The sequence below is a fragment of the Pristiophorus japonicus genome, chromosome 15 (genome assembly GCF_044704955.1).
Source record: "Pristiophorus japonicus isolate sPriJap1 chromosome 15, sPriJap1.hap1, whole genome shotgun sequence".
NCBI lineage: Eukaryota > Metazoa > Chordata > Chondrichthyes > Pristiophoridae > Pristiophorus > Pristiophorus japonicus.
The window spans coordinates 142,180,767-142,207,235 of NC_091991.1; the positions used below are offsets into that span (position 1 = coordinate 142,180,767).

The 26,469-nt window shown below is 42.7% G+C and overlaps 1 protein-coding gene across 1 annotated transcript in view; it reads left to right on the forward strand.

Annotated features, from left to right (window-relative positions):
- The first annotated feature begins 2,579 nt into the window (after positions 1-2,579).
- emp2 (epithelial membrane protein 2) overlaps positions 2,580-26,469 on the forward strand; it is a 36,484-nt gene continuing 12,594 nt past the window's right edge. The window contains exon 1 of the mRNA XM_070901040.1: positions 2,580-2,697. The gene's annotated coding sequence lies outside the window, so the exon portion shown is untranslated. The remainder of the gene's footprint in view (positions 2,698-26,469) is intronic.

Below are 26,469 nucleotides of genomic sequence, written 5' to 3' on the forward strand. Positions count from 1 at the left end.
GATTGGCAGGATTTATCCAAATTTTTTCAGAGGTCGTTTGGCTCATCACAGACTGGCTTGCCCCTGTGTCGATCTCCATAGAAACTGGGACCCCGTCGATGTCTACTTCCATCGTCCATGGAGAACTTTCGGTGGAGCAAGTATAAATTCCATACTCTTCTTCCAGAGGTTGAGCAGCTTCATCTTTATCTGTGTCGGAGCCCCAATGATCAGCCAACTCTTCGGTGATGCGGTGAGTAAAGCTTTTTCTGCACATTCTCTGAAGGTGTCCTTTTTCTTTGCAGCCTTTGCATGTATAGTCTTTGTAGTGGCATTGGTGGGCCCTGTGGTGGGCCACAGCGCCAGCACGGTGCCATCCGGTTTGCCCCATATGGCGGACTCAGGGCAGCATTTCTGCCTTTAGAAGTAGCCATGTGGTGCACTGCGTTCGCCGGTTTAGAGTCCTGGGTCAGTATTCGCCTGGAGTTGCCGGCCGAAACCATGTCGGCTTTGGCTCACTTGAATTGCTTTCTGCAGGGTGACTGTGATGTCCGCAGAGAGCAATTTGTTTGGGAGCCCTTCGTGGCTGATTCCAATGACAAATATATCCCTTAGTGCTTCATTAAGGTGGTCACCAATATCACATGGTGCAGCTAGTCTTTTTAAATATGCAACATACTTAGTAATTTCTTGGCCTTCGGGTCGCCGGTATGTGTAGAACTGATGCCTGGCTGTGAGGATGCTTTCTTTCGATTTTAATTGCTCCTGTATTAGTGTTACAAGTTCCTCATCGCTCTTGGTGATTGTCTTCTCCGGGGCTAGCAAGTCCCTGATGAGACAATGGATGGTGGGCCCACAACTGCTAAGCAGGATGGCCCTACGCTTTTTCGGTTGTGTAGCCGGTGTGTCCCCATCCAGGTTGTTGATCTATGAAGAAATGTTCCAATCTTTCTAGAAAAGCATCCCAATCTTCCCCATCAGTGAATTGCTGAGATTCGACATGCTGAGCGTGTAGTTCGTGACCTCGTCGCCAGTTATTAAGTATGTTGGCACGTTTGGTAATGACTCCAGGGTATAGTACTTAAACTATGTAGACGGTAGACCAAAAATTTGCAGCTCCTCGAGTGAGGGACATCAAGCTGTGAGTTCCCTTTTATACTGGGTTAGCTGCAGTGTGCAGGTAACCCTTAGGTCTCCAGCAGCAGCACCCTCTGGTGTACAGGTAAGGTGTGTAGAGTGTAAAGGTACATTCAGTGTTACATGCATCATATAACAATACAAGCATGCATACATAACAGTTTCAATCAATTAAAGGCCAACTGGGAAAGAGGTAGAGAATGTTGCAACTCTTGTGTGGTACGCCTTCTCCCATTTAGGGGTTGTGTCTGGCAATCTGACAACAAATACCTAGTGTGCACAGATTGTTTTTAACATTTGTACATGATGTGTTATTTGTGTGCTCTAATGTGTCTGTTCTCCATAGTAAATATTACTCATAATTTATTAAATGTGCAGCATAAATCACGCCCAGAAATATAAACCGTGGTTTGAGTCCTTGCCCTCTCAAAATAATTGTGTGGAGTTGGAGCTGGGTCTGGCTCACTGTGTTTGTTATTTTTGGCAATATGGCACTCTGGTTATTGAAGTTTTTCCAAAATATTTCATAAATTCAGAAATTATTGGTAAGATACATTTGGGGGTTATACATGTTCCCTTGGTTTTGCTGGGTTCAAGGATATTGTGTTTTCACGACAGACTGGTCAAGACTTATAATTGTACCATTTACACATATCATAGAATGATATAGCACAGAAGGGCATTCGGCCCATCGTGCCTGTGCCAGCTCTTTGAAATAACTGTCCAATTAATCCCGCTCCCCTGCCCTTTCCCCATGGCCATGCAATTTTCTCCCCCTTCAAGCATTTATCCAATTCCCTTTTGAAAGTTATTATTAAATCAACTTCCACCACCCTTTCAGGCAGTGCATTCCAGAACTTAACAACTCATTGTGTAAATCTCCTCTCCCCTCTGGCTCTTTTACCAATTACAGTAAATCTGTGTCCTCTGGTTACCGACCTTTATGCCGGTGGAAAAAGCTTCAACGACAACAACAATTTTGAGTTATATAGCGCCTTTAACATAGTAAAACGTTCCAAGGCACTTCACAAGAGTGTTATCAAACAAAATTTGACACGGGGCCACATATGGAGATACCACATAAGGAGCTATTCCAGCCAGTGACCAAAAGCTTGGTCAAAGAGGTAGGTTTTAAGGAGCGTGCGGGCAGAGACCAGACGGGTCGTCCGTTCCAGAATAGAGAAGCAACCCTTTTATGATTTTGAACGCCTCTATTAAATCTCCCCGTATCCTTCTCTGCTCTAAGGAGAACAATCCCAGCTTCTCTAGTCTCTCCTATATATTAGGAGACCAATATTTTAGGAGCTGGTTTACTTGTTAAGTTTTAACACGGATTTCCATCCGAGCCTGCTTATAGAATGCGTGGAGCGATGCTGAGTTTTTAGGGTGTGACTCGGGATGTTGGGAAAGCCTTGAGCGGCTGAAATGTGCAGATGCAAATGACTCACCGCGCCCAGTTAACTGACATCACACGGAGACGCCTCAGAAGCCAGACTTTCAAAAACACACATCTGCAAAGCCCACAATCGCAGCCTAACTCGGACCCATCACTCCTGGACTTTCTCCGTTCGGTAACTTTGTGTAAGTAACTGGAAACTTTGCACATTAAACGATAGCATTCGGAGTTGAAATGTTTGGAATGTTATTTAGGCGAAGAAGCGAGTGGAGGGAGGGAGGAAGTTCCTGACAATCCTGAAACGTGGATTGAAATGTTATTGCAAAAGGGAAAAAAAAACATGGAAGAAATAAGTCGCGTTTACCTGGGATCGGGATGGTGACATGAGCAGTTAAACATTTGCAATGGAGAATAGTTGGATGTGATTTTTCTCTCCACTTTTTAACTTGGAAAATGCGATTGTAAACTTAGTTTTAATGTGGAAAGTTTTGTTTAGTTAGAGAGACCCTCCCGCCCTATCCTACTTGGGTGTTTAATATAATTTTGTTTATATTTCTCTCGGCTGGAGTATTTTATTTACGAGTTGACTTGAGGTGACTCGATGATGAGTTAGGCTGCAATGCAGAGAGTTTGGGGAGTGTTTTTGTAGTTTGAATGTAGTTGTATCTCTGTCCGCTCCCAGTGGAAGGTTTGCTGATGCCTGGTTGTAGCGGCCCCTGGAGGACACAGTCCCTGAACCATCCTCTCCAGCTCGAACCCAGCCTCCTGCAGGAACACATTTCTCCCCCCAACTTCGACAGCGTCTTTTCAGCTATTTCTGAAAATAGGTTTATCTCAAGAAGTTTGGAACAGTAATTTCTATTGGGAGATACTATTTCAAGAAATGCACTTTTTTTTTCAAGGGATGTGTTTATTCAGTGTTTTTTTGTCAGTGATTATCATCGAAACCGTTGGCTGATAATGTGATTAAAACCATCAAATCACTGCTGTTGCGGAATTTTAAAAATACACGTAAATGGCACTGAAGTTCACATTGCAGCAATGTTTGATGCGGTTATATAAACCTGCGGCTGCCAACACGGCACTGTGGAATGAAAGTTTCCTCACTGAGTCCATTCTCACTGTCCCTCGAATAGACCCACCGAAAAGCTCCTCGCCCGGGCGATCAAGCCCCTTCCCAGTAATGGGGATGTGGAGGAAAGGGTGCAAGAATGTATGCTGTTGGCTTTCCATGTTTTGCATGTGTGACCGCTAACTTTATCATCAGTTTACAGACTCCGTCTTAAAACTTCCACCAAAAATCTAGAAGCAATTTCCTGCAATCCACCTCTTGGATTGTTCCCAAGAATGGTCATAGCGGGGTAGTCATCGCCCATCCAGGACTTTCCTTGGCGCTCCCGGCCCCCCGAACGATCACCTTAACTTGGGCAGAATCCGCGCTTTTCACAGGGTTTGCGTCGAAGTTGCGATGGGGAGAACTGCCGAGGAAAGTCTGTCCATTACTACACATAGGTCAATTATTAATGTGGTTTCCTTTTGTTAGCCCACAACGTTGCATAAGTGATCTCTCCAATGTGAAGCTCTGATTGGCTTCAGTAATTTCAGATTACTTTGACTTTAAAGTAAGTGATTTTCTATTGAGACCTGTTGTTTAATCTGAGTATCTGTAACATTTGAATACTAGTCAGAAATCCCAGGACCCTTGTTTTTATAAATACATTATTTTAAAGTTGAAAAAAAAAAGTTTGATTAAATATTTTGTACTGGAATGTTTCCAAACTGAACAGATTGAGGAGCTTAATGCACTTGGAGAGGGCCAAACAAACCCAGCATTGCAAACTGGACATGGATAACTAGAAGAGCACAGGCTGCAGGGAGTGCCAATCGACAGAGGTCCCAGAGTACAGGGTCTGAGTGGCCGGGGTGGGGTGGGGTGGGGTGGGAGGGAGATACTGGCCTTGGGTGCTAGTGAAAAATGGCCAAAAGTCAATCGAAATGTAACTCGAGTGGGGTGTAACACTGGCTGTCGATTCGCTATCGCCTGTTTTGAGCCACTGCACGAGACCAATTTCACCCCTTAACAGTCTGCCCAGGCCATGGAAAGTCAGGAATGGAAGTCCATGTAAGCCCCTGGTGATTGAAAACCCAGAACTTCATTTTACACAACGAGTGCTCAGATTGCAGACTATGACTGAAAATGGCGATACTGAGTTCCAGCCATCGCCGTGTTTGCACGTTGACCTGAAACCTCCTTAAGTTTAAAAAAATGAGATTTCACAGTAACAAAACCTTGTTTAGTGTCTTCCTTTTGTCTGATTAAAGCTGTCGTGCTTCTTTTTAAATTAACCTTATTTTATTAACCATATTTGAAAATATATATTTGTGTCAGTGAACTTTTATGGCGGAGTGGGATGTTGGCATTAGAGAATGGAACATTTTTCCATTTGAACAGCCCCCGGTCCAGAAAATCTGTATGGGGGCCGCAACTGGGCATAAATGCCGGCATGTGCCCATCTTGGGGCTCCATCGTTGACCCACCTGAAGTTTGCAGAGTCAGGGTGAGGCAGAGAGAAGCAGGCCAATGCATTATAGAATTAAGTACCATAGTATTAAGTTGCTGGCCATGTTTGTGATTACCAGGCCATCTCCTAGAAAAAAAATGGAAGTTGCCCCCGGCAAAGGGACCACTTAATGAGGGGAGTGTGGGGGAAACTTCTAGTTAGTAAAAACAATTGTAGTCCTCTCCTTTAGGCTTCAGTCCCAGTTTGGCCCAACTTCTGCCATCCCCCCAAGTAGGTTGGTGTGCCCGGTCTCCACTGAGGGCTGCAGTATAGGAACTCCGGCCTTCTGGATTCCTCAGCCCACTCGTGTTACTGTTTTTTTTTAAGGGGAGGGCGAAAGCTTTGCTCTTTACGCAGCATAGCAGGAATTCCCAGGGCTGGCACTTGGCGTATCTGGGTCCTAGTTGAGCTTGCAGCTGTCCTGATGAACTCCTGCTGGAATTACAGTGGAACTCTCGGGCCTTGATGTAAGCAGCAAGTCTCTCAAGGTGAGGCCAGATATGGCCGTCTGAAGGTTAAACTTTCACCTGCTCTGCTCTACCAATATGCCTCAACCCAACCTCCGAATAGCACCAGTCTTTATATGGCTTCACTGGAGTGAGACTGCCGCATTATAATGATGATTTGTGCCAAATCCAGTGGAGTGTGTATTGTGGCCCCCGCACCCATTGCGAACTGGAGTGAGACTGCCTAAACCTATTTCATGTACAACCAGTCGAGAGGACAGCGTGGGCTTGGTGAATTTGGTGTTGCTCCTCATCCCACGAACGGAGATCGAGGACTTTTGTGGACTGACTGGTGCAGAAGGCAAACTTTCAACTGGTTTCAGATTCCTAGGCTGAAATAGTAATGTTACAATCTTGGGTCTCACTTCATTCCCAGCTGTGTAGTAAAGTTCAAACACATCAAAACAGGCCAAATTCATCAAGTTTGTGTAAAACAATCACTCCTCTAGAATGTAAGGGTCTGAAGTGAAATAGGTTTGGGTTGTTCTCATGCAGTCCATTGTGGGCGCGGCTGCAAGCACAACACAGTTGTTGTTGTTTCGTATGATGGGAGAAGCTTATAAGGGGATTTTTAGTTTGGCTATCCGATCGATGGCCTCCTGAGATGCCGAGTGGACATCGCCTACACGTGGTCTCCCTGTGTGTGCTAGTGCACCGAGAACTTACCAGCTAATAGCATCAAGGGGATGACCGGAGGTGGCCTCCCGATCTGAAAAACGTGAAAGCATCAACAGTCCCATAATGCTATACTAACTGCTATTAACTGGACAGCTTCACTCTGCACACAGCCCCGTCCTACCTGAGTTGGAAGTGCCAAATACTGACCTGTGGTGCAAAAGATGGATGTGTATTTTATTCATCAGCAATGATGAGCAATCTCCCCCCTCCCTGCCACTTTAAAAAATAATATAGACCTTTGATTTTTGTTCTTGGTTCTTGCCATTAAAAGAGTCATGAACTAGCGGCGACAAACACAGCTTGATTTTCCACTATGAAAATCCAGGTAGTAAGGAATTCTGTTTAAACTGCAGCTTTTAAGTGAGGTCTTTGAACTTAATATTTTAAAAAAATATACCAGATATAGTAGTGGGCACTGTTTCCTGTCACGACCAGCTCCCTGGACCTAGCATTGCTGCTGTTGATGAATTGGAGGCAAGTTCCAAACTCAGCAAGGTTACCATTGCCTGACAACTGCTACAGTCAAAACAAAATGTAAACAAAAATCATAAAAGCTCTGAGTGCCACTTCTGCGTCAGTTGTGATGACTCAGTGTGGTGGGGCAGTAGCTTGTGTGGTCAGCTGCTGCATTATTTTGAAGTTTGCATTGAGGGTGAAAAGGAGCTGAAGAATTGCAATCAGAGGCTGCATTGTAGCATCTGTTAGACCTGCTGGACTGTTAGACCTGCTGGACTGTTAGTAGAGACGATTTGAGAAAAGTCTCTTCACTGCAAGATTTGTATCTCAACAAAATCTATTTTAATATTCTGTATTTATAATCGTTTGAAGCTGACATACTGGGAGAGAGAGGTCTTGATCACTGTCAGGGATTTGGTTTCAGTAGCAGTTTAATGCAAAGCACATGATATGCAAAATCTTTATAGACTAGCACATTGTGCCTGATGCATGTGAATTGATCTTATTCTTTCTCTCCTTTGATCCAACTGCTTTTCTTTCTATAATTTTCTCTCCCATCACTCAATGCTTGAAACACAAAAGGGTAGTATGCAGGTACAGCAAGTGGTCAGGAAGGCCAATGGAGTCTTGGCCTTTATTGCAAAGGGGATGGAGTATAAAAGCAGGGAAGTCTTGCTGCAGTTGTACAGGGCATTGGTGAGGCCACACCTGGAATACTGCGTACAGTTTTGGTTTCCATATTTAAGAAAGGATATACTTGCTTTGGAGGCAGTTCAGAGAAGGTTCACTAGGTTGATTTCAGAGATGATGGGGTTGACTTATGAGGAAAGGTTGAGTAGATTGGGCCTCTACTCATTGGAGTTCAGAAGAATGAGAGGTGATCTTATCGAAACGTATAAGATTATGAGGAGGCTTGACTGGGATGCAGAGAGGATGTTTCCACTGATAGGGGAGACTAGAACTAGGGGGCATAATCTTAGAATAAGGGGCCGCCCATTTAAAACAGAGATGAGGAGAAACTTCTTCTCTGAGGGTTGTGGATCTGTAGAATTCGCTGCCTCAGAGAGCTGTGGAAGCTGGGACATTGAATAAATTTAAGACAGAAATAGACAGTTTCTTAAACGATAAGGGAATAAGGGGTTATGGAGAGCGGGCAGGTGGACCTGAGTCCATGATCGGATCAGCCATGATCGTATTAAATGGCAGAGCAGGCTCGAGGGACCTACTCCTGCTCCTATTTCTTATGTTCTTATGTTCCCTCTAATATGCATTGTTGTTTATTCTTGCAGTGGTTCAGTGTCTTTAAAAATCCCCACCCTTGATATTGTTGACCTTATCTGTGAAATGGGAGATTCCTGTGTGGCTAATAAAAACATCTTGACATAAATCTCTTGCTATTTTCTGTAGCAATAGAAAACATGCATTGAACTGCTAATTGAATTGGTTATGTGAATACAGCTTCTGTTTTTCACTTGTGTATCTGGTTGTAAAGTGCTTTGGGATGTCCAGAGGAGGTGATGAGGTGCTATATATGTACAAGTTCTCTTATTTCAGGCACACATAAATACGATGCAGATGGATTCTGAGTGTTACACATGTTTCAAGTAGAATCTCAATCACTAGGTAGCAATAATATTTATAGAACAAACAAAGTGCTGTAAACACTCAGTAGGTTAGGCTACATCTGTGGAAGGAACAGACAAAAGAAAGATGTGCATTCAAGTAGCGCCATTCACAATCTCAGTATATCCCAAAGGCCTTTACTGCCAATTAAGTACTTTTCAAGTGTCATCACTGTTGTAATCTCGGGACTGCAGCAGCCAATTCTGCATCGCAAGCTCCCACAAACAGCAACAAGCTCCCACAACCAGATAATCAAGTTAATATTTTAGATGTGGCTCCTTCATCAGAACTGATATTTATGGAAACTCTTACTTTACTGGTTACGCATCATCTCTTGGTATTATAAAAAGCATATGGTGCCTCAGAGGCAGTTTAAAAAAAAAATGCATATCCTTTGTTAGTTTACACCGTTTCATTCGGTGACGTGCACTCACAGAGCTTAGGCAGTGCTGATCTGTAACTGACTGCTAGAAAATGTGAGAGTGCAGTGGGTTAATGCAGCTTTTCAATTGCATTTTCCCCCAGTTGCTGTTGCCAACCTACAACCTACCTCTCTATGTTTGACATTGAGTTTACAGAATAGACACTGGCCATTTGACCCAACAGGTCTGCGCTGGCATTTATACTCCACACATGCCATCTCCCATTCCATTTAATTTCACCATTTCAACACCACCTTCTATTCCTTTCTCCCTCATGTAGTTATCTGGTTTTCCCTTAAATGGATCTATGCTATTTGCCACAACCACTCCCTGTGGTAGTGAGTTCCACATGCCCGCATTCCGCATTTCGAGCTCTGCACTAAATCCTGCTGAGACTTTTTGGGGAATTTTTGCAGTTACTATAAAGTCTAGAAACACGGGTTTCCTCACTTTCTCCAACTCTTCTAGCCGGCAACTATTTGCTGGACCTTCTTGACTATTTTAGGCACAGGTACATTTGTACCGCATATACATCCATTCTTGCAGCTGGTATTTCCCCAGTATACGAAGTGATCACAATTAAATGATCCCACAAGGTGCGGGTGCCTGGGAGCCAGTGGGGGATGGGGGGAGGGGGAATGTGGGAGGGGGATTGAACATTAGAGGAGGGTAAGGCCAGGGGATGAGCACTGCCTGTGAGAATTGGGAGCAGAGGTGGGCTGAGTCAGGAGTTCTGCATGGTGCAAGCGTTCTACAAGTATACATTCTTGACATTCTTGCAGTCAAAACGTTTAATGGTATTGACAGGTTAATAACTGTTGGCACACGTACACTGCTGTGCTGATTTAAGCACAGGATGATTAGAGCAAGCGCCTGAATAAGGACATAACCATATGGGGGTGAAATTGGCCCTATTTATAGCCCCGTTGGCACCTCTGGGGGTGCTAACTGGCCGCAATGGTGTTTTTGCCTGGGGGAGGGGCGCGCTACCACCTCCCGGAAGATTACCCCGGAGGTTTGGGGGTCGCTGTCCCAGCAGCGCCGTGCCCCATATCATCACCATGCGCGCCGAACCCTCACCGCCCCACCCCGACCCCTTGACGTCCCGCAGAGGAAATAGCCCCATGGATCGCGAAGCTGGCGGACATCCGTCGCCGGGGAGACCCTTAAAGGGGAGACCTTTAGCGCTCCGGGGCACCATCTTTATTTGTCGGCCGACTCTTGGGTCAGCCGACTGGGCCGGCGTCATTCAGCTCGGCACTCTGTTTTGGGTGCCGGGCTACTGGCCCGGTTGATCGTGTCCCTGGTAGCCCAGTGACGGCCACCAAAAGGGCCTTCAGAGTGCGCAGTGACCCTCCCTTTTAATGAAAAGGGAGGGGTGTTCTAGGGCATAGCGCTGGCCTACTCAGCACCTCACTACTGCCCTGGGAGCGCCCCTCAAAGGAAGCGGAGTGCCGGAGACAACGCTCTGCTTCCTTCTGAGGGCCGTATGGCCCAATTCCGTGTTGGGGGCAGGACAGACGGGACGGTGCAGGATGTCCCGGACCCAGTAGGTTACCACCACCAATCGGGGCGAAGGGCACTTTCTAGCTTCATAGTGGTGCTGAATGCAGATGGGGGGGGAGGGGAGTGAAAACAGGTATTGTCAGTGAGTCCAGGACAACACAGACTCATCAGCATGTAAAAATACTATTGCAAAATCAGTTTTACTCTTTGATAGAGTTTCATTTAGAAAGACACCTCATTTTACACTATTTTTCATCTAGAAGAAGGAACAATTGCAGATTGATGATCATGTCCAACTTTATATAGTTAAGGCTAAATGTAAAAGTGGGCGGTGGGTTTACTGTCGTTCCGGTTAATGAGCATTTTGAGGTTAATACTCAGATAAATTTGGTGCCAAAAGGTGTAATCAGAGAGGACTTGCTCCAGTGAAAAATAGTTTACCAGCACAATCTACAGGGTTTTGTTTCAATATTCTATAAGAAATAAAAATAATCCTGAGCTGTCCAGTAGTTGTAATAGTAGACGGAGTCCAAATTCCAGTCTCAACTCATTTTCACCCTAGAGAGATGAGTTTCAGTTGTCTTGGCTAAGCCCTCCTGAGGGGGAAGGGAAGAGAAGAGAAGAGAATAGAAGAGAAGAGCTGTGGCCACCGATGTTTCTCTTGCTGTCCAATTCCAACAAGTCTGATGGCAGGGTGAAGAAATGGAATTATTAATCCATGTCCATGGGCTGGAACTTTCAGGATTGGCTGATTGAGCGATATGCTATGGCTGCCTTTTGGAGAGAGCGCAGGAAAACAGTGAGAAACACAATTTATAATTTGCTCTGCAGGAATTGTTTCCATAACCCTTCAAGGCTTGATACATTTTATTATGTATTTTATGCAGGCTTCCTTCCACCCTAGGTGTGTCTGATATGATTTACTATCTGTAACTTTCCCAACATCGTGATCAAGAGTTCTGAACTGCTGTTTATTCCTAGAGTTCGAAGCGAGTTGCTATTCATCAGGGAAGTGGGATTCTGTCACGCCCATAGAAACCAGGTGCAGGAGCAGGCCATTCGGCCCTTCGAGCCTGCACCGCCATTCACTAAAATCATGGCTGATTATTCAACCTCCGTACCCCTTTCCTGCTTTAATAAGTTAGTTTTCTTTGTCTTTAGACACCATTCAGCAAAACACCATTTGCTGATTGACTGACTGGCCAGGAGCTCGCTCCACTTCAGCCAATCAGGGACTTCACTTCTGAGTTAGCAGTTGGGAGGTGTGAGCAAACAAGACTTCGATAGAAAAGAACATCGGGTGGGGTGTTAATGGGGCTGATGGTTCACTGTCTCCCATTTTGCATCACCGCCATAATTGAATTTCAGCCCCAGTGTGTTACCATGAAATGACATTGGGCAGTCTCAATATAGTTGTTAGTGAACATGCATTGCATAGCTTGAGATTGGGGTTAAGGCATGTTGTAGCAGGGTTTAGGCACCCTTACTCTGCATCTGGCTGTGTTATATGTGAGCTGAGCTTGCTTGATGCTGACCCAGGTTGCCAGAAATGGAAACTTATTTCATTTCCCAGCACTGATATCTCTCACCTGACTAAGAACTAAGAAAAACTTGCTATTACACAAACCTTCACCTATACCTTGTGAAAAGAATGACATCCACGCGTGTAGCTTTACGAGCATTATAATATAGCAAAGATAAATTTGTAAATCATGTGCCAATTAGGATATTGCTATTTTTGTGCTCTTGAGTTATTTGTTATATTACATTATATTTTTGGTTGCCTTGTCAGTCATGCGACGCTGGAGTTGCTATTTAATTATAGCAACGCCATCCTCATGAGGAAATATGTGATGACTGTGTTCAACTATTCCTGAATTGGGTGGGGTTGCACAATCATGATGTATAATATGAAGGTTCTTGTGTGTTGCTGTGGCAACCCAAATAGTTTGTAAAACAATGATGTATATTTTCCTGAGACGCACCCAACGTCATGATGTCTTATAGATCATCTGGAAGGTCAGCTCTTTGGAAGGTGCACGAGGATGAACTAACTTGACCCTATACTGCATGGTCAACAGTTAATACAACATGGCGAGTCATTGCGCAGAGGAGCTAATGCAGTACGAGTGGTGTTAGAGGGGTTCAACCCTTGTGATCTGACAACTTGTGGGAGCTCTCATTTGGATCAGGCTTTCGAGGGGAGGCGTTTCTACAGAGAGGTGCAAATTGAAGGGCAAATCAGCTCATACTTTCTGGCTTAGCTATTCATTATTCCTTTAAAAAGCTGTATCAGCAGAGGTCTTAATCTGTCAGTCTTTAAATGTTGCTGTGTGGGGGGAATCCTGATGTGGCCGTGAGACAGTAACACACCCCAAAAAGAAACCGAAATAAATTTCACTGGTTTTACTGTAGCTGCTGTTATGTAACAACAATGGAAAACTTTAAGATATTTATATTGTGTATATACAATTTGCAAGAGGCCAGCTTCACTGTATTTGGGTGGCTGAACTTTTGCAGTCCGACAAAATGGAGAAGGCAGGCGGTTGCAGTTAACAGTCTGTGTTCCGTCAAACATACTGCCGCTTGTGATTCTGAGACATTCCTGAACTGCAGTTGAACCTAAACTTACTAAACTCGCTGTTTCTTTAGATTATGAGCTTGGCCTAGGCCTGACTGCAGTGGTTCGCAAAACGGGTGTCGCAGCCCTGAAATCGACTTGTTTTCGGTCGCTGAGCTAAAATGAAGCCTTTCATGAGTAGTAGTTCTATGGGAATCTCTCCGCATAGACATCAGGCACTTCATGACTAGAGGCACCAGTTTAAACAATGAAAGTTAGTGTCTGGATTTTCATTGCATGGGGTTAATAATGTCACAATGACAGGAATGTCATTAATTTAGTTGATGTAAATGAACTGGGGCACTGGAAATCCTCTCAAAGTTCATTCTAAGTAGATTCTATTACATTTTAATATTTATATGCACCAGTTTTTGTTACTTAAGGTAATGTTCACCAGTGACAATTCTCACAATTTATCATTGGTCTGTGCTACACACCTCCATTATGCCGATAATCTCCATGTACTGACACCACAACCTATACAATTACACCAGCAGCAGAACAGATTCAGAGATTGAGCTACTATTGGACCTATACCACTGGTTACTTCACAAATAGAAATACATTTTCAGAGATTTTTCTAACAATTTTCTAATAAAGGTGCAGCGCCCCGAATCCGGAACCCTCGAGACCGACGCCGTTCCGGATTTTGCGATTTGCCGGATTTTGGAACGTCTTTCTGATGTCACGAATCCGGAAACACCCTAGCCCAGGTTCGGGTATTTCCGGATCTTGGGACGTCAGAAAGGGGGATGGTGTTCGCCGGGTGATGAGGTTGTTGGCTGGGGCCCCGCTGCCGTGGAGGTGTTCAGGTGGGGCCCTGCCCTGGAGAAGAGTTTGGGTGGGGCCCTGCCCTGGAGCAGGTGTGTGGGCGGGCCCCCGCCCCGGAAGAGGTGTTCGGCCGGGCCCCACCGCTGAGGTGGTGTTCGGCCGGGCCCCGCCGGAGGAGGAGGTGTTTGGGCGGGCCGGAGCGGAGGCCTCGAGGTAAGGGCAATGGCGGTGAGGCCCGAGGTCAGCGGGTCCGGATTCCGGAACATTTTACGGATTCCGGACGACCCTGCCATCAATAGGTCCGGAGTCCGGAACATTCCGGAACTTCGGATTTTGGACGCTCAACCTGTATAGTTTTCCATATTCTTATAGTAGACATCTAATAAGTGGAATATAACACTGGTGAGGCTGTCTAGGGCACACAACTCTGGTATATTAACACGCAGTGCCATGTATAAAAGTATATGGCTCATCGGAATGGAAGTTTGGCATTTGGTAAAAGGTAGTGAGGAAATTCAGAAGGCAAGAGAAACATTTTGCCCTTGCACTAATCCCATGATTGCAATGTAGCATTAATGTAGGCTGTCTGTTCCATCCCTTTAACTGTGGAAAGGTGTTGAGAAGAGGGGGGCTAAAGAAAGGACAAATAACATGAAAAAAGGATAATAATTTAAATGGCTATTTTATTGCGCAGGAGAAAGGTGCTGTCACTCACTCGTGCCTGCAGTACCTAATAATTTTCAAGCTCCAGGAACAAATATGCACTGTTTCAGTGCTGCTGTTGTCTGCTGCTTTCTTTGGTATTTTCTTTAAAATTGGTTGCAAAACCGAGAGAAAATTTCAAAACATCACATGGCGTTTTATTAGAATCTGCTGCTTAAAACTGTATGCATTCTGGGGTGACTGGTGCTGTTTGTTCATATAGATGTACTGTATAAACAATCTTGTGACCATATTAATTATTGACATTGAAGGATGATGGTCACATGCACATCACAAATGTTACAGTTTGTGTTAAAGTAGTTGGGGAGGGGGGAAGAGAATGTACAAGTTGGAAATTGCAGAGCGACGTTATCGGATTAATTTTTTTTCCCCTCGCTATTTTACTGGCAAAGTTGAGCTGTTTATTTTAAATGGATTAGTGAATCCTACAGTACCAGGAGAGAAGAATTTGCTATGAAGAATTTGCTTTGTTAAACATTCACATAGTAGTATTTCTTGCAGTAATTTTCAGCCTATTCAAGGTGTTGAGAATGGTTGGTTGTTTTTGTGTCGTTCGCAACAGTGGCATTAAAAATGTAATCACCAGAATATTTACTGATAATGGTGCAAAGTATTTCCTGATTTAATGGTGTGCTTGCTGAAGAGGGAGTAGAGAGACCTGAAAAGGTAGCAAATCGAAGTTGTGGAAAGAATTGCATTCCTAAGTCTTTTAAACCCCTTTTGAGTACTGTATATCCACTATTCTCCCCGGCATGATTTCTGTATCCTAATTGTGTGGCTGATGAGTACCTGGGGGAGAAGCCAGCTGTTTTACCACAGGAAGAAAGAGTGGGCATTTTTTTTGTGTGTATTTTCTAGTATCATTAGATTAGTGCAGAACTAGGACCCAGTCAATTGCTTGTCCTCTTCGCTTGGATAGAGAAAACGTTTTGGAGGAGAATTCAGGCGCCTCCAATAAAACAGAAATCTAAATGCCACGAAGCTTCCAATCAAAAGCTTCCTTATGGTGGAGGTTGTAGGCATGTAATTCCACAAACCTTAAATCAACAGTTTAAATAGGACATACTTGGGAAAGGGCGTGCATTCTCAATGGGGCTGGAATCATTCAGGCCACTTGTGAGTATCATAAGATTGTGGACTAGAACGAAACTGGATTTAATATTAAGTGATAGTTTGGCCCCACCCAACTCTAATGTGACATAAGTATGCGAGAGGCCAATTTGCAAATAACACTGTTGCTGCTGACTGCTCTGGCGTATCGACTGCTTGCTAATTAAGTTATATTTTATGCTCTCGTCTTTCAAAAACAAGACTGCAACTGTTGAGTTCAAAGAATGTAACTTTGCAATTTGTATTTCAAATCTTGCATGCAAGGACTCTGAAGCATTGCAACTCACACAAATGAATGACGATGTATATGGCGAAGTGCATGTAACTGTGTGAACATGTAGTCACTGAAAAGCATCACATTTAGGGTTAAACTGTTGTCCATATCTGGGAAACCACTAGCCTTTATGTTACTTTGCTCAATCTGTACTTCGGAAGGTTGCCATCTTCTGCCAAGTTCCTAATCAGGCTGGGTGGGGTGGTGCAGGTCAGGGCAGGCTGTGGGAACCTGGCTTGAATTCTGATTATAAAATCCATTGGAAAAACGTAATAAACTTGAACTATTGCCTTCATATCGTGCGACAATTTTATATTTTAAAACGTGTGGTATACATTTTAAGATATACCTTCAAATTAGAGCTAGGCCGTTCAAGAGTGATGTCTGGAAACACGTCCCACAATGAGTAGTAGAAATTTGGAACCGTCTTCCCCATAAAGCTGTTGAGGCTGGGAGTCCATTTAAAAATGTCAAACCTGAGTTTGCTAGATTTGCCAGGTAAGGGTTACAGAACCAAGGTGGGTAGATGGAGTTAAGAGGCAGGTCAGCCATGATCTCATTGAATGGCAGAAATGTTCTCAACTGTCCACTCAAATATTCAGCTGGCCAGACCAAAACTGAACAGGAGGCAATCCTAGTAATCGATGGATGCAAAATATAATTTGATACAAATGAAGTTAAAACATCAAACACTTTGTGTCGCCAAAATTATAAATCAGGCAGACACAATGGGAAGTTGTAATATGGGAAATAGTGGACTAGTTCAGTCAGTTAAGCAGTAATCTTGCAGTTGGAGTTGGAACTTGAAACTAATAATCAATTCAGGAAAGACAAAATAAGCTCCTTGCACTTGCAGTGAACACCAGAAATGAAATGGTTAACCTTTCTAAATTTGCAGAAATAATACAGCACCAAAATTTAAACTAACCAGATTACAGTTTTTCCTTAAGACCTTTCCCCTTATTTAATATTTGTGTTTCCAATTCTGATCATTTTATCAATATATGTAACAAAAATATTGAAAAGCTCCTGCAGTACCCAAAAGATTAGTTTGCCCTCCCCCCGCCTCCCCGGCCATTCCAAACCAATTTTGCACATGTTAGCTTTAGGCTTTAATGCTGCTGAAGAAAGTGGAGTTACATTGAATGTCAGCAGACACACTAATAGAATATTGAGGGTTAAAAGCAGGCAGTCCTTTTCCCCTTCACCCTCCCTGCTCAAACCAAAAATTGAGTTGATTTTCTAAGATGTAAAGCATTTGGATATGTGACTGACTAACCCTAAATTACCAATTATTGCTGGGATAGTTGAGGCATTTCCTCACGTACATCATTTGCAAAGATTTATTTTCATCCTGAGAATATGTTTTCCGGTGTTTAGTGGCCTTTTTCCCAAGTATATCTGCCTGCCACATTGCTGATGAGTCAGACTCTGCTGATGTACGGTATTTCAGATGTCATTGAGTGAGTGGGCAGAACTCTATTAAAATCTCATAAAACTCAAAACTCTTCTCCATGCTATACTGTTAGATTTTATTGAACTGTTGTGTAAAATTAGATTTAATTACCATTCTAAGCACAAACCAAACATTGTGCTCTGTTCGACAACACACTGCCACTTTAACTCCTTGAATGCTAAATTCTCAGAATATGTGCATATAATTAAAAATAATTTATATTCCAAATATATCTTTCTTTTTCTTTCTCCTCATCCTCATCTCCTGAAGTTGAGGTTTAGTTATGCAGATTAAGGCATATGAAACCAAGACGGGTAAATGGAGTTAAGCTACAGATCAGCCATGAGCTAATTGAATGGCGGAGTAGCATCAAGGGGCTGAACGGCCTACTCCTATCTCTGGTATCTTGCCAAGTTGGGCATTCATGAGCCTGGACAGCTATTCAATCGAGGAACATGTCACAGCCAAGATGGAGCCTGTCCTTATCCAAAATGCAATCTTCAGTGGACATTGGATAGAGAATGGGAGTGAGAACCATGGCTCACTTTTCCCTCCCTGACTTAAGAGGTTCTGAGGCCAATCATCATATCCTAACTGGTGCCCTGGCTGAGATGAAATAACTGCACAGACCAAAAATACACCATGGACCTTCTGCTCTGTATGGCAGAGTTACATAGTGCCTTCACCAACTTAGACATTGAGGGAGTTGCAATTTATTTTTAATAAGGTTCAAATAATAACCAGAGAAAACAGAATTCTATGAATGCAAGGAGTTCTGCAAGCACACTTCCATTGCAATATTTTCTAACTTGTGTGTTTCTTCCTTTTATTCTGTCACTGTTCCAGTGTGTTTCTGTGATTATAACGAGAGTGGGCATAATGGTTTCCCTGCCCCTCTCACGACAGACCTAGTTTGCCCCACCCTGATCTTACTGGCTTCTTTGCATTATGCACTGTTACATAATGGCATAGTGTGCAACATGCTCTGGGTGCATTGGCATGGGTCTGGCATTAGTGAAGTATAAATAAATGGATTAAGAACTGTAGGTTCCCCAATTTGCTGGTAGTGAAACTGCTAATACAGCAGGGTAAATAACATGAAGCAAATTCAGCACAGCTAATGTGGCTTTATGGGAGTGGGCAGCAGTATAACAAGCACTCTTACTGATTAAGAGGGAACATGGGGGTAGTGTGCTGATGTGGATTGAGAACTGGTTGTCAGACAGGAAGCAAAGAGTAGGAGTAAATGGGTACTTTTCAGAATGGCAGGCAGTGACTAGTGGGGTACCGCAAGGTTCTGTGCTGGGGCTCCAGCTGTTTACATTGTACATTAATGATTTAGACGAGGGGATTAAATGTAGTATCTCCAAATTTGCGGATGACACTAAGTTGGGTGGCAGTGTGAGCTGCGAGGAGGATGCTATGAGGCTGCAGAGTGACTTGGATAGGTTAGATGAGTGGGCAAATGCATGGCAGATGAAGTATAATGTGGATAAATGTGAGGTTATCCACTTTGGTGGTAAAAACAGAGAGACAGACTATTATCTGAATGGTGACAGATTAGGAAAAGGGAAGGTGCAACGAGACCTGGGTGTCATGGTACATCAGTCATTGAAGGTTGGCATGCAGGTACAGCAGGCGGTTAAGAAAGCAAATGGCATGTTGGCCTTCATAGCGAGGGGATTTGAGTACAGGGGCAGGGAGATGTTGCTACAGTTGTATAGGTCCTTGGTGAGGCCACACCTGGAGTATTGTGTACAGTTTTGGTCTCCTAACTTGAGGAAGGGCATTCTTGCTATTGAGGGAGTGCAGCGAAGATTCACCAGACTGATTCCCGGGATGGTGGGACTGACCTATCAAGAAAGACTGGATCAACTGGGCTTGTATTCACTGGAGTTCAGAAGAGTGAGAGGGGACCTCATAGAAACGTTTAAAATTCTGATGGGTTTGGACAGGTTGGATGCAGGAAGAATGTTCCCAATGTTGGGTAAGTCCAGAACCAGGGGTCACAGTCTAAGGATAAGGGGTAAGTCATTTAGGACCGAGATGAGGAGAAACTTCTTCACCCAGAGAGTGCTGAACCTGTGGAATTCTCTACCACAGAAAGTAGTTGAGGCCAATTCACTAAATATATTCAAAAGGGAGTTAGATGAAGTCCTTACTACTCGGGGGATCAAAGGGTATGGCGAGAAAGCAGGAAGGGGGTACTAAAGTTTCATGTTCAGCCATGAACTCATTGAATGGCGATGCAGGCTAGAAGGGCTGAATGGCCTGCTCCTGCACCTATTTTCTATGTTTCTATGGAACAGGTAATTTTGGTGAATGGACTTGCTGGCACTGATGTTAACATGCACCATGATTCTCATTGGCAGTTTCTTGCAAAACTAAATTTGCCTAAGATGCACCTATTTGGATCTATTTTCATTTAGCTCCATTTGGGGTTGATTCACACTTCCAGGGCTGGGATTTTCTGCCTCTGCACTTGGCAGCCCATGATTTTACATCCGTTAAAGAGAATGGGGGAACAAAATATAATGAGCTGGCAAGTGCAAAATCAGAAAACCGCAGTCCCGATAACATCTCTGGTTCCACTTACAGGACAGGATCAATGAACATTATTCACAGGCATCACTGAAGTTGAAGTTGAAGCTGGTTGCATGTCAAGGAATCTAAGTTTTATAATTCCAGATTTCCTGAAAGATAGAAATCAAGATCTGAATCCATCTATTACTGTAATTGTGTTCAAAGTTTGGGCCTGTATTTGGGGCCTACAGCCTACCTGAAGGCCAGAAGTGTTGTGTATGTCAGACAACAGCTATTCTCGCACATAAATAGTTATATATAAAGATAAACTTATAAATATAGGGCTAGACATTGAAATAATGGTGTTGGATTTCCGATGTCCCGGGTCCGTACGAAGTTTCTAGCTTGACAGATCATCCGCAGATCGGGAGCGAGGACATTTGCAGGGCAAGATTTCCGATATTTACAGATATCTTGCCAGCAAATGTCCTCAAAAATCTTGCGCCTGAAAAAGCAGGTGTATAGTCTACTTTTACAGGCGCAAGTGTTTATTTTAAAATGTTTGTGTGTATTTTTAAAGTTATAAAAACACATTTTATTCTTAAAAACCCTTCCCACTACGGTAAGTTTATTTTTAACCATTATTAAAAAAACTTTTTTTAAAATCGGAAAAATATTTTATTTTTGTAAGACATAATAACTTTAATTTCAATTAATTTTAAATATGTGTGGTCTGTTTTTAAAAAAAATTATTTTTGTTCCCATTAATAGCACTGGAAACTCGTAGATACGCAAGTCACAGTGGTATTAATGGGAACCTGTGAAATACTTATCTGATTGGCGGAGCAGTCACACATGACTGCATCTTCTGCATCGGGACCCTCTGCACGGGAGCACGCTTCGCAGTGCGGGAGAAGGCCTCCCCATCGGAAATCAGGGCGTCTCCTAGACCACCAGCTAAATTTGTAAAAAATATCCAGCGAGAAGGCAATTGCCCGCCGGAAGACCCCCAGAGGAATTTCTGGGCCACTGACTAGTGAAAATCCTGTAAACATTCATTTTAAACTAAACATTGAAGTGCAATCCCATATCTGTCAGCTATATTCATACCCACTGCCCCACCATTTTGAAAATGGAACGTTTTCAAAATGGCAGTGACAAGAATATTTTCACTGTTTGCCAATATTTTTCTGCAAGGTAATTATGCAAGCTATTATCATTACGCATTTTTCTACACAGCACATGCCAATCACCGAGCCAAAATTCACAGCCAAAGAGTAAAGACTCAGTATTGAAGTGCTGGCAATGGCCGTATGTGTGTAATTAGTTAGCAAGTTCCAGTTTTTTGCCTCGTACTTTCTGGTTTTATAAAACAATTTTGTCGGTGCTAATTTATTGCATATAACAGGATTCATGCTTTTCATGAAGTGGATTAAATTATCTTTGTGACTGCTATCAAGAAATAGAATATTCACATCGTATTTAAGTCAGTGATGTGATGTTACTTGACTCATTGAGCAGGTGTTCATACATATCCATCTGCTTTTTCTTCTGTACCCATTCAGTCCATTCATGCAAGTATAATTCAACTAGCTATTTCCTATTCACTACCATTCAGCTACTTTCATTAGAGTGGCTAAGGGTGGTGCTGTGCCCCTCTGTCTATTGACATGCTTTGTCCTCTAGGTTTTTTTATTATTCGTTCACGGGATGTGGGCGTTGCTGTCAAGGCCAGCATTTATTGCCCATCCCTAATTACCCTTGAGAAGATGGTGGTGAGCTGGCTTCTTGAACCGCTGCAGTTTTTGTAATAGCTTATTATAACTGAGTGGCTTGCTAGAACATTTCGGAGGATGGCTTGAGGGCAGGCAAGAGTCAAACACAATGCTGTGGGTTACATACAGGCCAGGCCAGACCAGGTAAGGACGGCAGGTTTCCTTCTCTAAAGGACATTGGTGAACCAGATGGATTTTTATGACGATCCAGTAGTTTGATGGTCACCATTACTGACACTAGCTTTTAAATTCCACAGCTCCGGTGGTGGGATTTGAACTCGTGTCTCCAGATCATTAGTCCAGGCCTCTGGATTACTAGTCCAGTAACATAACCACTATGCTACCGTATCCTGTACTGTACAGTAGTTAGGTGTGACTACAAATATGAAGAGTCAAAGAAATAGATAGCATAGTAAGGTGTTTTGTTTCATCTAAAATACTTTTTATTTTTAGATATTTAAATTTGTTTCCTTAATGTTTTCTCTAGTTATTTTGTGCTATTCCTCTTCTTTGAGAAATTGGAATAGTCCACATTACTGACATCTCCAGGTATGATGAATGTTGTATTCAGTTGATGCATTGAGAGTACGGGAAGAGATTTTCCTCCGTCAAACTGTCCTCTCTTTCACTGACTGTCTAAGACTTGCATGGCCTGAAGGCAGATGAAACTGAGATTTTACAAAGTCTCCTACAGTGCTGAAGAGTCTAATGTAACTTCTTGGCTTTCTTAAAGCACATATTTTGATGAAGATCTCAGCATGGAGGGGATTAGCTACATCTCTGATTTTAACACAGCAAATGTGTGCGCAGTAGCATCCTGCTTTGACGAGCACCCATCTGGCCATTCGTCCTGCATTTGTCTGGTATTCCCCACAGGGTAAAAGAAGTTTAAAAAAAATTTATACCTTTCACTTAAATTGGTTGGTGTCTCGGTCCCCAAACATTAAATCATCCAGCAGCCTGTATCATGAGCACATCGTGAGAAGTAGTTGTGAGGGAGTTAGCTGAATTACACGGCTGAGTGGAAGGATGTTGAATATTGAGGATAATCACCGAAACACTGAATGGATACTGCTGGTGAGATCTACAAACAGATGGGGATGAGTGTGAGATGTTTACAGCGTGCTTGAGATCTGAATGGATGAAACATTATCATACAAGAGCTGCCAATGTATGACATTTTTTATAGAAAGATTCTAACAAACGGAATCAACAATTAAGTATTCTGTGATCTAAAGAAATATTCTGTCATTTCTCGAGCCATTTGGAACTTTTTGCTAACTGTTGATACCCACGAGTTCTTACATAAACTAGTAATTTCAATACTGTCTATAGCATATACATTTACCATCAATCTGCTGCTGCAAAAGCAGGATTTTCCAGTGATGGAATGCCGTGTACCTTTTAAAATCATACATTACTTACTTAAACATTTTGAGACGTACGGTGATTGAGAAAGGCGCTATATAAATGCAAGTCTTTTAATCTTTATTACTGTTTCATTTATGTTCTATCTCTATTTTGCTTGGCATGCTGATCATATAATAGTAAAAAAATAGCAAATAGCTGGTAGTGACTCTAATCAGTAAATTCATTCCACAGTTCTGATGTTGAGAAACTGTCAGATTCCTGAGATGTCAGATTGGATCACTCAGTCCCTCACTGGCACCCACCTTTCATCCTTCAGAGGGTGATAGAGAGCAAGACCATGATACAATTTTTGTTATCTATGCGTCTTTGAATTGAGACGCAAACGTGCTACAAGGCAAACGTGGATCTCAACCATTTTCATTGTATGATAACTTTTAAATCTTCTAAGCCATTATGCAGTTGTGCAACATTTTTTTTCCATAGCTTTGCCTCATGTCTTGCTATGTGGCATTGGCCTGAGCTGTAAAATAAATGTTCAAATAGTTTTTCAATTTGTGCCTTTTGTTCCATTTTTTAAAATGAGATGTCTGGGTTATAATGAGGAACACTCGCACACGTCGAAGGAACATTTGGCATTGCAGTCGGAACGAGTCAATTTAGTTCCGATTTGTACAGTGGACCACACCCAGTTTTAGAAAAGGATCCATCAGCACAGCATTCAACTATGGAAACTGAATCCTTGCTGACATTTGCTTTACCTTCATTAATATTCAAATCTTTGTTCAAAGTGCATGTTTTTTGGGGTGGTGGAGGGAGGAGAGGAGAAAGAGAATGTGTGGGAGGTACATAATCAACATTTCAACCACTCCTGAATTGTTAAAAGTAGTGCAATGAATTCTTTCATAGCAGCTTATTAACAAAAGACACCATTGTTTATATTGGGGACGGAGGGAGGGAGGGAGGGAGGAGTTGCTGTCTGGTGACTGGTCTCACTTATGTTGAGAATAGCCTGTCTTGAATCCAACCAGCGACATAGATATTTGAGAGCAGGAGAAGGTGTGACAGCTCTGAATACTTGGGAACTAATCATATCAGCTGACTTTCACTTTTAAATATGTAACTAAGGGCTATAAACTAAAGTGAATTTAATTTACAATTAATATATTAATTGAAATCTTTAGGTTTTGTGACTGAATTATCATTTTAAACTGTTGCTGATGTTTATTTAGAGTTGTACACATTACTAAAATACACACTAATATTCACTTACACAAGACTTGTAACGCTGTTACTCCCAAAGCAAACGCTCTACTCTGAACTCCTTCACAGCAAGCGAGCCCAAGGTGGGCAGAGGAAACGTTTCAAGGACATCCTCAAAGCCTCCTTGATAAAATACAACATCCCCACCGACACCTGGGAGTCCCTGGCCAAAGACCATGCTAAGTGGAGGAAGTGCATCCGGGAGGGCGCTGAGCACCTCGAGTCTCGTCGCCGAGAGCATGCAAAAACCAAGCGCAGGCAGCGGAAGGAGCCTGCGGCAAACCAGTCCCATCCACTTTCCTTCAACGACTGTCTGTCCCACCTGTGACAGAGACTGTCATTCCATATTGGACTGTTCAGTCACCTGAGAACTCATTTTTAGAGTAGAAGCAGGTCTTCCTCGATTTCGAGGGACTGTCGATGATGATGACTTCACATTGGTGATGACCATACAGTAAGCCTGAATTTGCACTTGTGTAACAATGCTCAGGCAGTTGTGGCTCACGTTGCTATCATTTAACCAGATTCCCTGCCATGATAGCCTCTTAAAAACAATGGTTCTCTATCTCAAGGTTTATGTGGCACTCAAAGCTTGAGCTTTACATTCATACCCTGTCATGTTATAGAATCATACAGCACAGAAGGAGGCCATTCATCCCATTGTGCCTGTGCCGGCTCTTAGAGCTGTCCAATTCGTCCCACTCCTCTCTCCTTTTCCCATAGCCATGCAAATTTTCTCCCTTCAACTATTCATAAAATTCCCTTTTGCAAATTATTATCTAAGCCCTTTATGCATTTATACTCTTTGATACCAATCAGTTTGGACTCCCAATTAATATGCACTCTTATTTGAAATGGTTTGCAAAACTCAATTTTTATAGATCAAAAGTGAAATTGTATCATGAAACAAATAAATAGGTTTGTATTTATGTGCTGTAAATTGCTGGAGTCATTCTGGGTGATGTAATAGATTTCCTATGAGAAAGATAAGGGATTACATTCATGCTGTTCTGTACTGTGGCAAGAATTTGTGGCTCGATAATGAATCATGACTGCAAAAAACCATGCTCACCATCTATCTAACAAGGGACAGAGCCTTGTATTACAAAGACTTCTAACATAAATGGTTAATTGAGGGTCTTGGACTTCTGGCAGTCAGCGGTGTCCGTGGTGAGTTTTAACCACTGTCATCTGTAGCCAGAAGGAGGGCTGCAAGCAACAGCAGTAATTTGATTCTCAAGTTGACAGTAGCTATATTGCTATTGGCAGCCTTTTTAATTCTGCCCCCTTTCTGTGTAGTAGCCATTGTAAGTTACTGCCAAAGCTTGTGGAAAGGGCTGGGTCAACAGCATCACAGTCTTGGTGCTAGATTCTCCACTCTGTATCGTCATTGCAAACCGAGTTAGTATTTCCAATGTGTAGTCAGTTAATAAAAATACTCTATATAGGTCAGGATTTCTATTAACACCAAAAGAAGCAAGCCATTGAATCCTCAATCTAAACCGGAAACACAATTTAAAAAAAAAAAGCATTTTAAATAAAAAGATTGGCAATTTGAATTACATTTTTTCAAAATATTTTTGTTCCCACCTATTTATGCAATACTTACCAACATCGCTTGTCTTCTTGGTAAGTGATCCTCAACCTATTCAGCTCATATACATGAATTCCCAGTATGCCGAAACCCTTCTCCAAGCAATATAGTTAAGAGCGCTGTTGACTATATTTACTATCTTGACTATTAAAAATAAATGAATTAGAAACAATTTATTCTTGAGCGAAGATTTTGTATTTTGGTGAGAACATTACTCTAGGGAAGAAGTAATTTTGAACTGAAAGTAGTTTCCTCACAAGACTGGAAGAAAATTGCCTTGTTCTTGATGAGTTATTCTCAGTTTTGTAAGTCAACCCCACCATAATGGGCCTCTTAGATGGCAATGTCCTGATGGACTGATGTATCGTAGATCTGCCTGTGACGTCAAGCTGAGTGAGAACTGACATTCTTCCCAATTCTTTGGGCCAATTCCAGTGCTGGACAATAGTTCAAAAGTTGAGTATGCAGCCAGAGCCCAGGTTTTCTGTTCAAGTAATGAGATCAAGATCCCAGACCAGTTAGAGACAGGAATGTTTGATACATCATTGAGGCGATCTTTTCGGTTTGGGAACAATTAAGTAAAATTGATTAATTCAACAATTTTAATTTTGAAACAATTAGGGGATTTTGTCCCTAATCATAAAGCATCAGCGTGGACCAGTTGCTGGAACTGTCACTCGTCAAAGTAGCTCTGTCTTTTTTTCCATTTAAAAAAAAAAATGCTGTAC